Source organism: Melanotaenia boesemani, chromosome 2 (genome assembly GCF_017639745.1).
Source record: "Melanotaenia boesemani isolate fMelBoe1 chromosome 2, fMelBoe1.pri, whole genome shotgun sequence".
Taxonomy (NCBI): Eukaryota; Metazoa; Chordata; class Actinopteri; order Atheriniformes; family Melanotaeniidae; genus Melanotaenia; species Melanotaenia boesemani.
This window is the reverse complement of record NC_055683.1, coordinates 7,754,177-7,767,441: the sequence shown is the minus strand read 5'-3', so window position 1 is coordinate 7,767,441 and position 13,265 is coordinate 7,754,177.

Below are 13,265 nucleotides of genomic sequence, written 5' to 3'. Positions count from 1 at the left end.
AATCGACCATCAGAATAGTCATTAGTTGCAGCCCTAATAAATATATATATATATATATATATATATATATATTACATAATGTGTGTGTATATATATATAAATATATGTGTTTATATATATATATTATATACATACATCAGGGCTCCAGACTGCGACTAAATGGTGGCATTTTGCGACTAAAATGTGAGACAGTGAGAGTGAATTTTTCATCTACTCTACAATGGTGACTGGTACATTAACCGGTCTTTTTCTTGTAGGAGTTATAACTGAATTTATTTAGTCGCTAACAAACTTCTGCTCCCCTCTTCAGCCCAGTATTTCACAGTAATAACAAATCAGCTGCTGGTTTGCCAACTCAAACTAACTTCAATACGAGAAAAGGAGACGAACACCAACGAAGAAGACGACAGCCAATGTGTGTGTGAGCGGGGACGAACGACCACTGTGATTGGCTTATGTGTGAAAATAGGCGGGTTATTGGGGAATTTATTATTCCTCATTGTTGCCAACTTAGCGACTATGTGGCTGTATTTAGCGAGTTTTCAGACCCTCTAGCGACTTTTTTCTGGTATTATTGGAGACTTTTGGAGACTGAGGTGAATGAAGGTAGTTTATCTTCTCAATGAGGAGCGGTGCTGTGCAGACCCTCTCATACGAGGCTTGGTCTTCTCGCAGCAGCAGCAGCTGTATTCAGAGCAGACGTTCACCTCTGTTTCATGGCCAGGCTGAAAATGAAACGTACAAAACTGCTGCTGAAGGATCCTGCGCTGGCTTACCGTCACAGTAATGTCTATTAATGAAGAGTGTGGACAAAAATATTTAAAAAGTTAAGTGTTGTGACATGTTCCAGACTCCTAATTAACAAACAAAATAAACTTAGAAACAACTGAACTAAAAAATAAAGAAAACATTGTCAGTTTTATTTTGTTATTTTATGTTCTAAATATTTTTAGGTTGGTTTTTTTTTTATTAATTTTTTTCTTTCCCACGACATCTCTCTTTATGGCAGCATCCATTACAACTACTGTATATGTACTAGGCTGATTAGGCTAATTAGCGACTTCTAGTGACATTTAGGACAGCCAATAGCTACTGTTCTTCCTGAGGAGTTGGAACAGTGGCTGGAGAGGAGCATCAGTCCCTGAAGTTGTTTATTTCCAGGAACTACATGGAGCAGTCATACCGTGCCCTATGGGGGATGATGGGGACAAAGTTGGGGGCCTAATTAGAATAAGTATGGAGGGACCAGGCACTGATGACTTTGATGCCAAGGAGGCAAGCTCAGCGTACAAGGAGACCAAATTACAAAGGCTGGCCTACACAGGCACGTTATCCCCCCAAAAGGGGTGTCTTTTAAAGGGAGAGGAGGGAGTATAGTCACAAGTTCTATGTCTACTAGTTTTGTATTCGTGTAAGATGGTTTTTATGTCAACTGCTGCACGAAAAATGTGAATTGTAAACATTGTAATTTCTGAATTTGTTGTTCAAGTATTTATCACTAATACAGTGAAAATGAGAGGAAATGTGAATGTTTGCTTTGCAAGTCAACTTTAGTGTGCACCCCGAAATTTTCTGTTTCCACTCTTAAAAATTTAAGTTAGGGGCCACTGTGCTCCTCATAAGAAAAGTCAGTCTGGAGCCCTGTCCAGATATCATGAAGGTTGAACCTCTCTATAAATGTTAAGCTGGTGTTGCTTCTGTTTGGTGCACGAGGAGGCTATTTGTCGAAAGAACTGTCTGGTCCAACATTGAGATCACCTCCTAACAACAGGGTTGCATTTGTAAATTTATCTAAACAATTTAACAAAGTTTTCCCTAGGGACAGAAACAGACCGCCATTTTCTTTCTCCGTGTTGTACCCGTAGACATTAATTATTTATTCATTAGATTGGATCGTTTGACACATAAAGTGGCCTAATAGGTTATTTTCAGTGAATAATGCCTCCCCACAGAATCTGTTTTTTAAAGTAGTTTCCCCGGATGAGCGCTCTGTTCCAGCTGTACCAAGTTTTGTTTTATAAAACCTTTAAAGTTTAACGAGTAGTGCAACATCGAGAACAGCAGCAGTAAAGTTACCCTGATATAATTATTTAACACTAAGAGGAACTAAATAAACTTTTTTTCTTCTTATAATAGGCTCTTTCCGACTGTAGGAACCTTTTGCAGTTCCTATAACCTTTTCAGGAACCAGGCTGTTTTTTCGCTCATTCCGACATATAGGAACTAGGGACCAAAGCCCTCAGTTCCTATAACCATTTTAGCTCCTGCTCCGAGGCAGGGTCTGAACGAGGTTCTATAGGAACCCTCATGACGTAGGTGTTTCGTGACTGGTAGCTACGCCCTTTGCCAGATTTCCGCATTTTGTGTCCCCACCACATTTAAAAAACACGGTTGCACATACGGACAAAAACAACGATAAATGGACCGACGAGGAGGTCGAAGCTCTTCTGACCGTCTACGCCACAGAGGATTTTCAGAGAGGTTTTGAAGGTTCGCAGCAAAATATAAAAATATTCCTGACGATCAGCTCTCAGTCAGAGAACGCAGGATAATGCGAAGCAGCGCACGTAGAAAACTCACACAAGACTACAAATAAATTAAGGACCACGACAACCGGAGTGGGACGAACCGAACAAACAGTAAATTGGACAGCTTGTACCACCGACATGTTTACTCCGTCAACGCCGCAGCAAATGACTCCTGCGTGCGGCAGGAAAAGCCAGTATGATATGCAGAGCATACACACACATGTATACGTTATTTTTGCTCTGCTGTATTCACTATAAAAAAAAATAAATGACTTAGTAAGAGTCTGAAGTATTCTGTTTGTGTCTGTTAGATGTGCTTTGGCCACATCTATGAAGTATTAGCTAATAAAAATATTGAGTAGTTATTAACTTATCACAGCTATGAAATATTAAATAATCCATCTTTGGCCGCTACATTTTAAGTCTTATCCTTGGATGTAAATTACATTAGTTTATCAACTTTATAATATGCTCCATATCACAGAACGAAGTTTGTCATGTTTAACCAAGATCTGACACAAATTACACACCTGTAAACATTTCACCACCCTTTTTATATTTTTACCTTCATATACGCTAAATCTGTGTGACTACGTCCTCATAATTCTAAACCATAACTCAGTCACAACCAACCCTTCAGTGACGGATTTCTCCTCCACCTTTCTACTGATGATTCCATAAAACACACAAAGCTTAATAGCAGATGATGAGATCTTTATTTTACACATAACACAAAAAAATATGAAAAAAAAAATGCAATGATGCATTTTCTATGGAACATTTTCTCTTTAAATGTGTACATCATGTATAAATGTATGTTCTGTCTGTCGAACTTCCAGAACATGATGCTTATTATGAAGAGGTGTGTAGTGATAAGCTGGAAGGCAGGAGGTAAAGCATCCAGGCTGTTCTCCATCTCCTTCAGTATCTGCAGCAGGTGGTTGTGTCCATCCTCTCCAGTGCAGCTTCAGGCGGCCACAGATGTATTGAAATGTCTCCTTGGACATACAGAAATGCTCTATCTACTGCTCATCGATAAAATTGAGAACAACCTTTTCCCACTAGTTATCAGCTTTGCTCCGGACCAGCCGGACGGTGAGGAGTTCAATGAGCTGCAGCAACGTCTGAAACGCAGAACATGAGTTACAATAAACCCGCCGTCTGAAATATTTACTTATTGTAATCTGCTCAACACAGACAGTAGAAAACCGTCTGAAACGTTTACTCATAAGACACGTATACAATCGGCGCATGTTTAATAAGTTAAACTTACACGTCGTCTCCTTTGTCTGCGGCGTATCTCCTGCCGCTGGATTCTTCATCTTCTGGCTTTCAGGAGCCTTCCAGCCTCGACGTGAGACGCCTGGTTGTATTGTCCATCAGTAACATCTCCATCAAGCAGAGCATCAACACTACGATCTCTTCGTTCTCCATTTTAGCTTGCCGTGTTGTTTTGTTTTTAGCTGGCCCTGGAGAAGAGCCGTTCTTAGAACTAGGAGAGTTATTAGAACTGTGTTCTTAGAACTTCGCTGTCGGAATGCGCCTTTTATGTGGATCAAAAAAGAACAGACTCAGATGTTCAGAATCAAATCTCAAAAAATACCTGAGAGCAGAGGGGACCGAACACAGGGACCCATCTCATAGATGTAATTATGGGTGAATCTCTGAATCATTGATAAAACCACCACCTCCCACGAAGTATGCAGCCTTTCCCTCTTCACTAGCTTTCTTAATCTTTGGCCACAGCTTCTGTCGGTTATCCCTTTCCTCCTTTGTTAAGTCCTGGGAGAAGCGTAGGCCTTTAGATTGGAGAAAGCCGCTATTCTTAGCAGCTTTCCAGAAGTCCTCCTTCAGACGTCGGGAGATGAACCTGATAATGCCATGAGACCTCGAGTCATCCTGGCGGGTTCTAACCATCTGATGGGTAAAATCAGTGTCATCAGACAACTTTTCTTTACTGGATGGAAAGTTTTTTTGGCAGATACAAACCACCTCCTCACACACATTTTCCTTTTCCGTCTCCAGAGCGCCGTATAGCCTCAAATTCCACCAACGACCATAGCTTTCCAGGTCTGCCACGAGCCATGGATTTCAAAGCAGATTCCTCACTTTTTTCCACATGTTTTTCAGTGTGAGCAACCTTTTTATTTATGAGTTTAGATTCAGAGCAGATGGTGTCCACCATTTTCTCCAATGCATCACTCCTGGTGTTTATCAAGTTAGCCAAGACTAGTTTCTTTCCACCAGGTCCCCATAGCTATTGTTTGTCTCAGACCAGCAGCTATGTTCCGCCTGGTGTGATCTGGAAAAAAATAGTCTGGAGACATTTCGTTTTCACGTTGAAATCTGCGTCAATAAAATGTAGCGCGACATTTCTATACGGCTCTGGTGCAGCTTTACCACAGGTCCGTAGCGGTGGCAAAACATCGGACTGTCACCACGTCTTTCACAACACCCTCACTACACTCATCATACAGGGAAGAAAGAGACAGTCCACTAAAATGGTGTTGAGATGGCAGAGATACCGTTTGTCCAACGTGTTGATGAGTTTCTTAAATCCCGGATTGTTCACTGTGTTAATTGAGAAAAAAGTTCTGTTTGTTTATAACGTTTGTCTCTCTGTGACTCTGGGAGCTGGTGGATTATTTAGTTGCGACTCACAAAAATTGAACATTTTTCTATTTTTTGTGTTGTGTCGCAAGCCCCCGTGTGCACGTCAGCGTGCACGAACGCAACATTTTACATGCACGACTGTCGCTTGGCTGGAGGAGGGCAGCGATTTTCACTGCCTCGCGCAAGTTCACATAGAAAATGATGGAGAAGGAGCGACGCCGCCTCCCGTGTGTCCAGGTGTCTGCAACTCGTTCTGAATAAAACTAAAGCGGTCGGGGCTGTGGGAGGAGTCTGCAGCAAAGCTCTGCAATGACAGCTGCGCTCGATTTGAAAACAGCACAAATTGATGGACAAAAAATAATCGGACCATTTCATTTTTATAATCGTTGAAAACCCAGATCGTAATTACGATTAAAATTCGATTAATTGCCCAGCCCTACTCTTTAGCAAACAAGTGGAGCTTCCTGCCTCTTTGCAGGACGTGTTTCTTCTACAGACTGAGGCATTTTGCTCGGTACTGGTTCAGATATTACACCAAAATAGAAAACCAAACAACTGCTTTGTCACTTTCCACAGGAAAAGTATATCTGCTGCATTAAAACAACATTAATAGTTGGGTGCTGAAAGATCGATAAAAACCACCCTGTCACGCCGCCATCTTGCCTCAGCAGCAGGACGCCGGCTTACATGTGTGGAGGGTGTGATGTTGATGACGTCATCGTACACCTGGAGAAAGCACGTCTATTGCATCATACAGATAAGAAACCAGATCACACTACCCGGGTAGATGAACAGTTACATGAACACTTTCACAATCACACATTGAAAGACTAACACACACGGACAGACTGAGGACATGGACTAATTTGGATGTTTGACTTTTTTGATGGACTTATTGGGCTTTGTTCTGTTTGTTGTTTGGGGCCAAATTTTAAAAGATTTCTGTGTCAAGTGCCAACATTTCTAGTCAGGTTGGTTAGATTGTTAGATTGTTAGATACCCTTCCCAGTATTCTTATGTGGAAAAATGTGTCCCAACCCGTACCCACTGGTGGAAACTGGGCTTAGTTGGCAGAGTGAGAGGTCCAGAGAGATGCGACAGTTCATGACGTGAGAAAGAGATTCTGGGATTTCTTTCCAGAATTGTTGAACTGGTGTGCAGTGCCATATGGCATGGATGTAATTACGCCTGTCAATAAGCAACAAGTCAGTTAATTGCACGGTAAGAAAAAATGAGCACAAGTTAGCTGGCTGCGATCATTTTCATTAGCTTTTTTTCCTATCTCACTTTATCATAGACCATGTATGACAACAGTTTCACTATGGAGCATCTGGACTGAACCTCTGGTTTCTTGCGTAGTGATCTCTCTCCTGTCACACTCGACAGCAGCATGTTGCAGGAGAGACCTGTACGAGGTGGTACGCCGCGTCTGTTTTACAGGGCTGCCAACCATCACGCATCGGCCGTGAGACTCGCGCGTTTGAGTGGCCTCTCACGCTCTCACGCTCATCCTCCGATTTCTCACGCTGAAAATACACATCAAGAGCATTACTTTTGGTATGTGAAAAAGCGCAGCGTCGCAGCAGCGGTTAACCCACTGCTCGTAGATCATTCTGACACGCAGTGATGAGGGAGATATTTCAGCTCCACAAACAGCAACGATGGGCAGTCTACTTTTTTCAATTTTTTTTAATACAATGGTACCAATTGGCAGTTTTACTGGTTTCCCTGTCTGAGCTCCATGTTTAATATTTTTTATATATTTTTTGAAGGGCAGTTTTGTTTACAGAACAGAGACTTTGTTTTCTATCATACTTATTGTTTTTGGTTGTGTTTGGTTTTCATTTATTGTTGATGAAAAATAGTTTTTGTTTTATTTAAATTTTCTTCCAGTTCCAGTGTAAAATGTTCTTTAGAAATTAAAGTTTATTGATCTTTGAAAGGGTGTATTTGCATTATTATGGCATTGTCATTATGTTAGTTGAAAATGGTCTCAAAATGACATTATTGCTTTGCACAATGCTGTCTCTTCAGTTGGGTTAGAAGCGATGATGGTTTCTAGTTGTTTTAATTTCTGTTCCAGTTAAGTTTCTTGTTGTTTTTCTTTATTTATTTTTGTAGGTGGAAATTGAGATGATTATGCTCTTAATACTGCTTTGTCAGTTTTCCATTAAAAGGATGGAGATGACTTTGGGAAGTCATTTCTATCTAGAAAGGATGCCTGCATCATCCTGCAGCAGTTAGACTGGAAGTCAGTACTGCTCCCAGGAGACCACAAACACACTCAATAAAATCCGATATAATTCATTAGTGTACAAACGTCATTTTTCTTATTTTTATAATTCTTATTTATTAACAAGTTCTGGGGGGAACCTGTGTGGAGTTTGCATGTTCTCCAACTCTGTGTGGGTTTTCTCCGGCTTCCTCCCACAGTCCCATATGTAGAATGTGACTCAGCAACAATAAAGCGTGGCATAAGAAGAAGTGTGTTGGACTGGTGCTGTATACCTCATCTGTTCTGACTGGAGGCTGCACATATATAAATCAGTGTCTAATACTAAGGGCTGCTCGATTATGGGAAAAATGATTATCAAGATTATTTTGATTGAAATTGAGATCTCGATTATTTAACACGGTTAGAGAAAGAGAGAGTTGGGGGGGGGGGGGGGGGGGGTTCATTTCGTTTTCACCTTGAAATCCGCATCAATAAAAGGTAGCGAGACATTTCTATACTGCTTCACCACAGTTCCGCCAGTGGTGGCGAAACATTGGACTGTCACCACGTCTTTCACAACACCCTCACTAGACTCATCATACAGGGAAGAAAGAGACAGTCCACTAACGTGGTGAGATGGCAGTGATGCCGTTTGTCCAAAGTGTTGATGAGTTTCTTACATCCCGGATTGTTTGCTGTGTTAAATGAGAAAAAAATTCTGTTTGTTTATAACGTTTTTCTCTCTGTGACTCTGGGAGCTGGTGGATTATTTAGTCGCGACTTACAAAAATAGAACATTTTTCTATTTTCTTGTGTCGCATCGCAAGCCCCCGTGTGCACGTCTGCATGCACGAGCTTAACATTTTACATGCACGACTGTTGCCTGTCGCTTGGCTGGAGGAGGGCAGCGATTTTCACTTCATCGCGCAAGTTCACATAGAAAATGATGGAGAAGGAGCGACGTCGCCTCCCGTGTGTCCAGCCCATAACTGGCGAGGTGTTTGCAACTCGCGCTGAATAAAACTAAAGCAGTCGGGGCTGTGGGAGGAGTCTGCAGCAGAGCGCTGCAATGCAAGCTGCGCTCGATTTGCAACTGAAAACAGCACAAGAGGAAACCGTGAAGGACAAAAAATAATCAGATCCTTTCATTTTTATGATCGTTGAAAACCCAGATCGTAATTGCGATTAAAATTCGATTAATCGCCCACCCCTACTAATACTCATCTCTGAGGTCACAGGTTGGTCCTTCTGAACTGAAATTATTTTACCAACACCTCTTTTACCATTTAAACATGTGTAAAATGAAACAGTCAACAAACAGTAAGAACACTATGAAACAGGTAAAACACTGTGGAGTTACACCTGATTTTCTCTACAGGTGTTCTTTGAGTCGACGTTCAACATGAGTGCTGATTCAGTCTTTTCACATCTTACATTTTCTCTGTAACTTTCTCTCCAGGCTGAGTGCGTGTGGTCTCTCAGAGACAAGCTGTGGACCTCTGTCCTCAGTCCTCAGCTCCCAGTCCTCCAGTCTGACAGAACTGGACCTGAGTAATAATGACCTGCAGGACTCAGGACTGAAGAAGCTGTGTGATGGACTGAAGAGTCCAGACTGCAAACTGGAAACTCTCAGGTCAGGATTCATCAAACTAAAAGTTTAAAGAGTTTTTATTCATGAGTAACAAACTTGTGGAAGCTGTTTGTATGAATATCAGATGTTTGTGTGTCTCTGATTTAGGTCTCTTACACACAACTTTTTTCTTCATAGTCCATGTGTTCACAGGTTGCTGCTAAACTAGTAGAACATGCAACAGTCACATGACAGTTAAACCTAAACCCATCTTCAGTCTCATCAGTGGCACCCCAGCAACTTTTCAAAGGGGTGACCAGATGGGCCCAGTGAAAATTTTATATAATAATATATTTATATTTATCCCACTGAGCATCTTGTAAACAGAAGAGTCAGCAGAGTAGTGTTCATACCCCGACCACCACCACTCAAACTCAAAAACACACAACGCAGGCCAAAATAAAAAAATAAAACAATTTGAGGGCCGGACTGGTTCAGTGTTTATTAAAACTTTTTTAAAATGAACTTATTGCAAACATTGAACCTGGAACTAACAGAGCCTATTAGTTATTGCCTACAAAACAACAATAATCATTCAATTTAAGAAAGTCGGTTCAAATCTGTTGCATTTATTTCTTATGGCTCTTTATTTAGTTTTTAAGGGAAAACATTTTTTACAGGGGAAAGACTAAAAATAATTTCCTCATTTTAAAAATCAAAAGCCCTGAAATGGCAAGAGAACAAAAGCAAAAAATTAAACTGCATTATTTATATATATATATATATATATATATATATGGTATATTAGGGCTGTGAAATGATTTTTCAATTTCAGATTAATCACAACTTACAAATTAATCATGATTAATCAGTATTTTTTATATGCCTGAAGTTTGCCTGTTTTTGCTGTATTCAGTGGTGCTACCAGAAACTTTTCATAGGGGTGGCCAGGTGGGGCCAGTGAAAATTTTAGACTGGCACACTGGTCCTCCTTGTCTTAAAGTGGACATATCATGCTTTTAAATCCTTCCTTTTCACATGTAAATCATTAATTTATGGTCTATATAAAGCAGATCCGAAATGCTTTGGTCTGAAATCCTGGTTGTTCTAGCTCCACACACCCCTTGTTAACCCCTGTTCTGAGGCGTGTTTTGGTCTCTTTAAATGTGAATGAGGCATTTCATCCCCGCCTCCCTCTAGGTCTCAGAGAGTTCCACACAACCCCATTCGGCCATGCAGTTTGATAGCAGAGCTACGATTATCTACCAGCAGAGAAACTTTTTTATTGGCAAGTTTACTAGAGATGTCAACAATGGAAAACGTGTCCGTCCAGCCTTACATGTTCAAGTCCTCCTCTCTCCCTTTCTGTTCATCCCTCACTGATAAGTTCCCCATACACTTCCATGTATTTTTCATACCAGCTGTTGTTCCCCCACCCCCAACACTACTTTTTCCACACTACCACAATATGAATAAGATAAACAAGGCCTCGACATTGTTAAGGAGTTAGCTAACGCGAGCGTCAAGAATGTCATTGAATGCATTTGAATCATATGTTCCCCCACACATAATGACAAAAACAAGCCAAATTATTTTATTCAAAGCACACAGTACAGTTATATCCTCATGTAGGAAGCTAAACGTTAGCACACAGCACTAGCAGAACACAAAATGCTAATACTATCAAAACAATGGCCGGTACATCATATCAACACACAAAATTCATGTCTGAAAAAAAGTGTAACACGGGGAGATGTGGCCCGGATCGTGACTGAGGGCGGGACCACAGGAGCCCACTGGTAGACCAACCCAATTCCCAAAGAATGGTCTAGGGCTCCCTACTAAGGAGTACGCAGTTCGGATCTGGCTATTAATTTATAGAAACAAGACAGTGAAAAAAAAAAATCTCTTTTTATTAAACAATGTATAAAGCACAACACAATAAAACATGTTGAGTAATCTGGGTGTTAACACAAAATCCACTGCAACCAAAACCAAAAACCAAACCAAACAACATAAATCCCCAAATTACCAAACCCTTAAAAGAAAAACATGTTTTGCAGACTATTAACTAACCAAAAGGGGAGTGGACCCTCTGTTAGGACATAGGCTAATGGAACAGTCAAAACTAAGGTGCGCAAAATCAACTACTGGAAGCACCATAGACTAAAGAGAGCACTGAAGACTAAAGAGAGCACTGTAGACTAAAGAGAGCACTGTAGACTAAAGAGAGCATTGTGGACTAAAGAGAGCACTGTAGCCTAAAGAGAGCACTGTGGACTAAAGAGCACCATAGACTAAAGAGAGCACTGTGGACTAAAGAGAGCCCTGTAGACTAAAGAGAGCCCTGTAGACTAAAGAGAGCACTGTAGAATAAAGAGAGCACTGTGAACTAAAGAGAGCACTGTAGACTAAAGAGAGCACTGTAGACTAAAGAGAGCACTGAAGACTAAAGAGAGCACTGTAGACTAAAGAGAGCACTGAAGACGAAAGAAAGCACTGAAGACTAAAGAGAGCACTGTAGACTAAAGAGAGCACTGTAGACTAAAGAGAGCACTGTAGACTAAAGAGAGCACTGTGGACTAAAGAGCCCTGTAGACTAAAGAGAGCCCTGTAGACTAAAGAGAGCACTGAAGACTAAAGAGAGCACTGAAGACTAAAGAAAGCACTGAAGACTAAAGAGAACACTGTAGACTAAAGAGAGCACTGTGAACTAAAGAGAGCACTGTAGCCTAAAGAGAGCACTGTAGACTAAAGAGCACCATAGACTAAAGAGCACCATAGACTAAAGAGAGCACTGTAGACTAAAGAGCACTGTAGACTAAAGAGAGCACTGTGGACTAAAGAGCACTGTGGACTAAAGAGAGCACTGTAGACTAAAGAGAGCACTGTAGACTAAAGAGAGCACTGTAGACTAAAGAGAGCACTGTGGACTAAAGAGCACTGTGGACTAAAGAGAGCACTGTAGACTAAAGAGAGCACTGTGGACTAAAGAGCACTGTGGACTAAAGAGAGCACTGTAGACTAAAGAGAGCACTGTAGACTAAAGAGAGCACTGTAGACTAGAGAGAGCACTGGACTAGAGAGAGCACTGTAGACTAAAGAGAGCACTGTGGACTAAAGAGAGCACTGTGGACTAAAGAGCACTGTGGACTAAAGAGCACTGTGGACTAAAGAGAGCACTGTAGACTAAAGAGAGCACTGTGGACTAAAGAGCCCTGTAGACTAAAGAGAGCCCTGTAGACTAAAGAGAGCACTGAAGACTAAAGAGAGCACTGAAGACTAAAGAAAGCACTGAAGACTAAAGAGAACACTGTAGACTAAAGAGAGCACTGTGAACTAAAGAGAGCACTGTAGCCTAAAGAGAGCACTGTAGACTAAAGAGCACCATAGACTAAAGAGCACCATAGACTAAAGAGAGCACTGTAGACTAAAGAGCACTGTAGACTAAAGAGAGCACTGTGGACTAAAGAGCACTGTGGACTAAAGAGAGCACTGTAGACTAAAGAGAGCACTGTAGACTAAAGAGAGCACTGTAGACTAAAGAGAGCACTGTGGACTAAAGAGCACTGTGGACTAAAGAGAGCACTGTAGACTAAAGAGAGCACTGTGGACTAAAGAGCACTGTGGACTAAAGAGAGCACTGTAGACTAAAGAGAGCACTGTAGACTAAAGAGAGCACTGTAGACTAAAGAGAGCACTGTAGACTAGAGAGAGCACTGGACTAGAGAGAGCACTGTAGACTAAAGAGAGCACTGTGGACTAAAGAGAGCACTGTGGACTAAAGAGCACTGTGGACTAAAGAGCACTGTGGACTAAAGAGAGCACTGTAGACTAAAGAGAGCACTGTAGACTAAAGAGAGCACTGTAGACTAAAGAGCACTGTGGACTAAAGAGAGCACTGTGGACTAAAGAGAGCACTGTGGACTAAAGAGCACTGTGGACTAAAGAGCACTGTGGACTAAAGAGAGCACTGTAGACTAAAGAGAGCACTGTAGACTAGAGAGAGCACTAGACTAGAGAGAGCACTGTAGACTAAAGAGAGCACTGTGGACTAAAGAGCACTGTAGACTAAAGAGAGCACTGTAGACTAACGAGAGCACTGTAGACTAAAGAGAGCACTGTAGACTAAAGAGCACTGTAGACTAAAGAGAGCACTGTGGACTAAAGAGCACTGTAGACTAGAGAGAGCACTGTAGACTAAAGAGAGCACTGTAGACTAAAGAGAGCACTGTAGACTAAAGAGAGCACTGTAGACTAAAGAGGGCACTGTGGACTAAAGAGCACTGTAGACTAAAGAGAGCACTGTAGACTAAAGAGAGCACAGTAGACTAAAGAG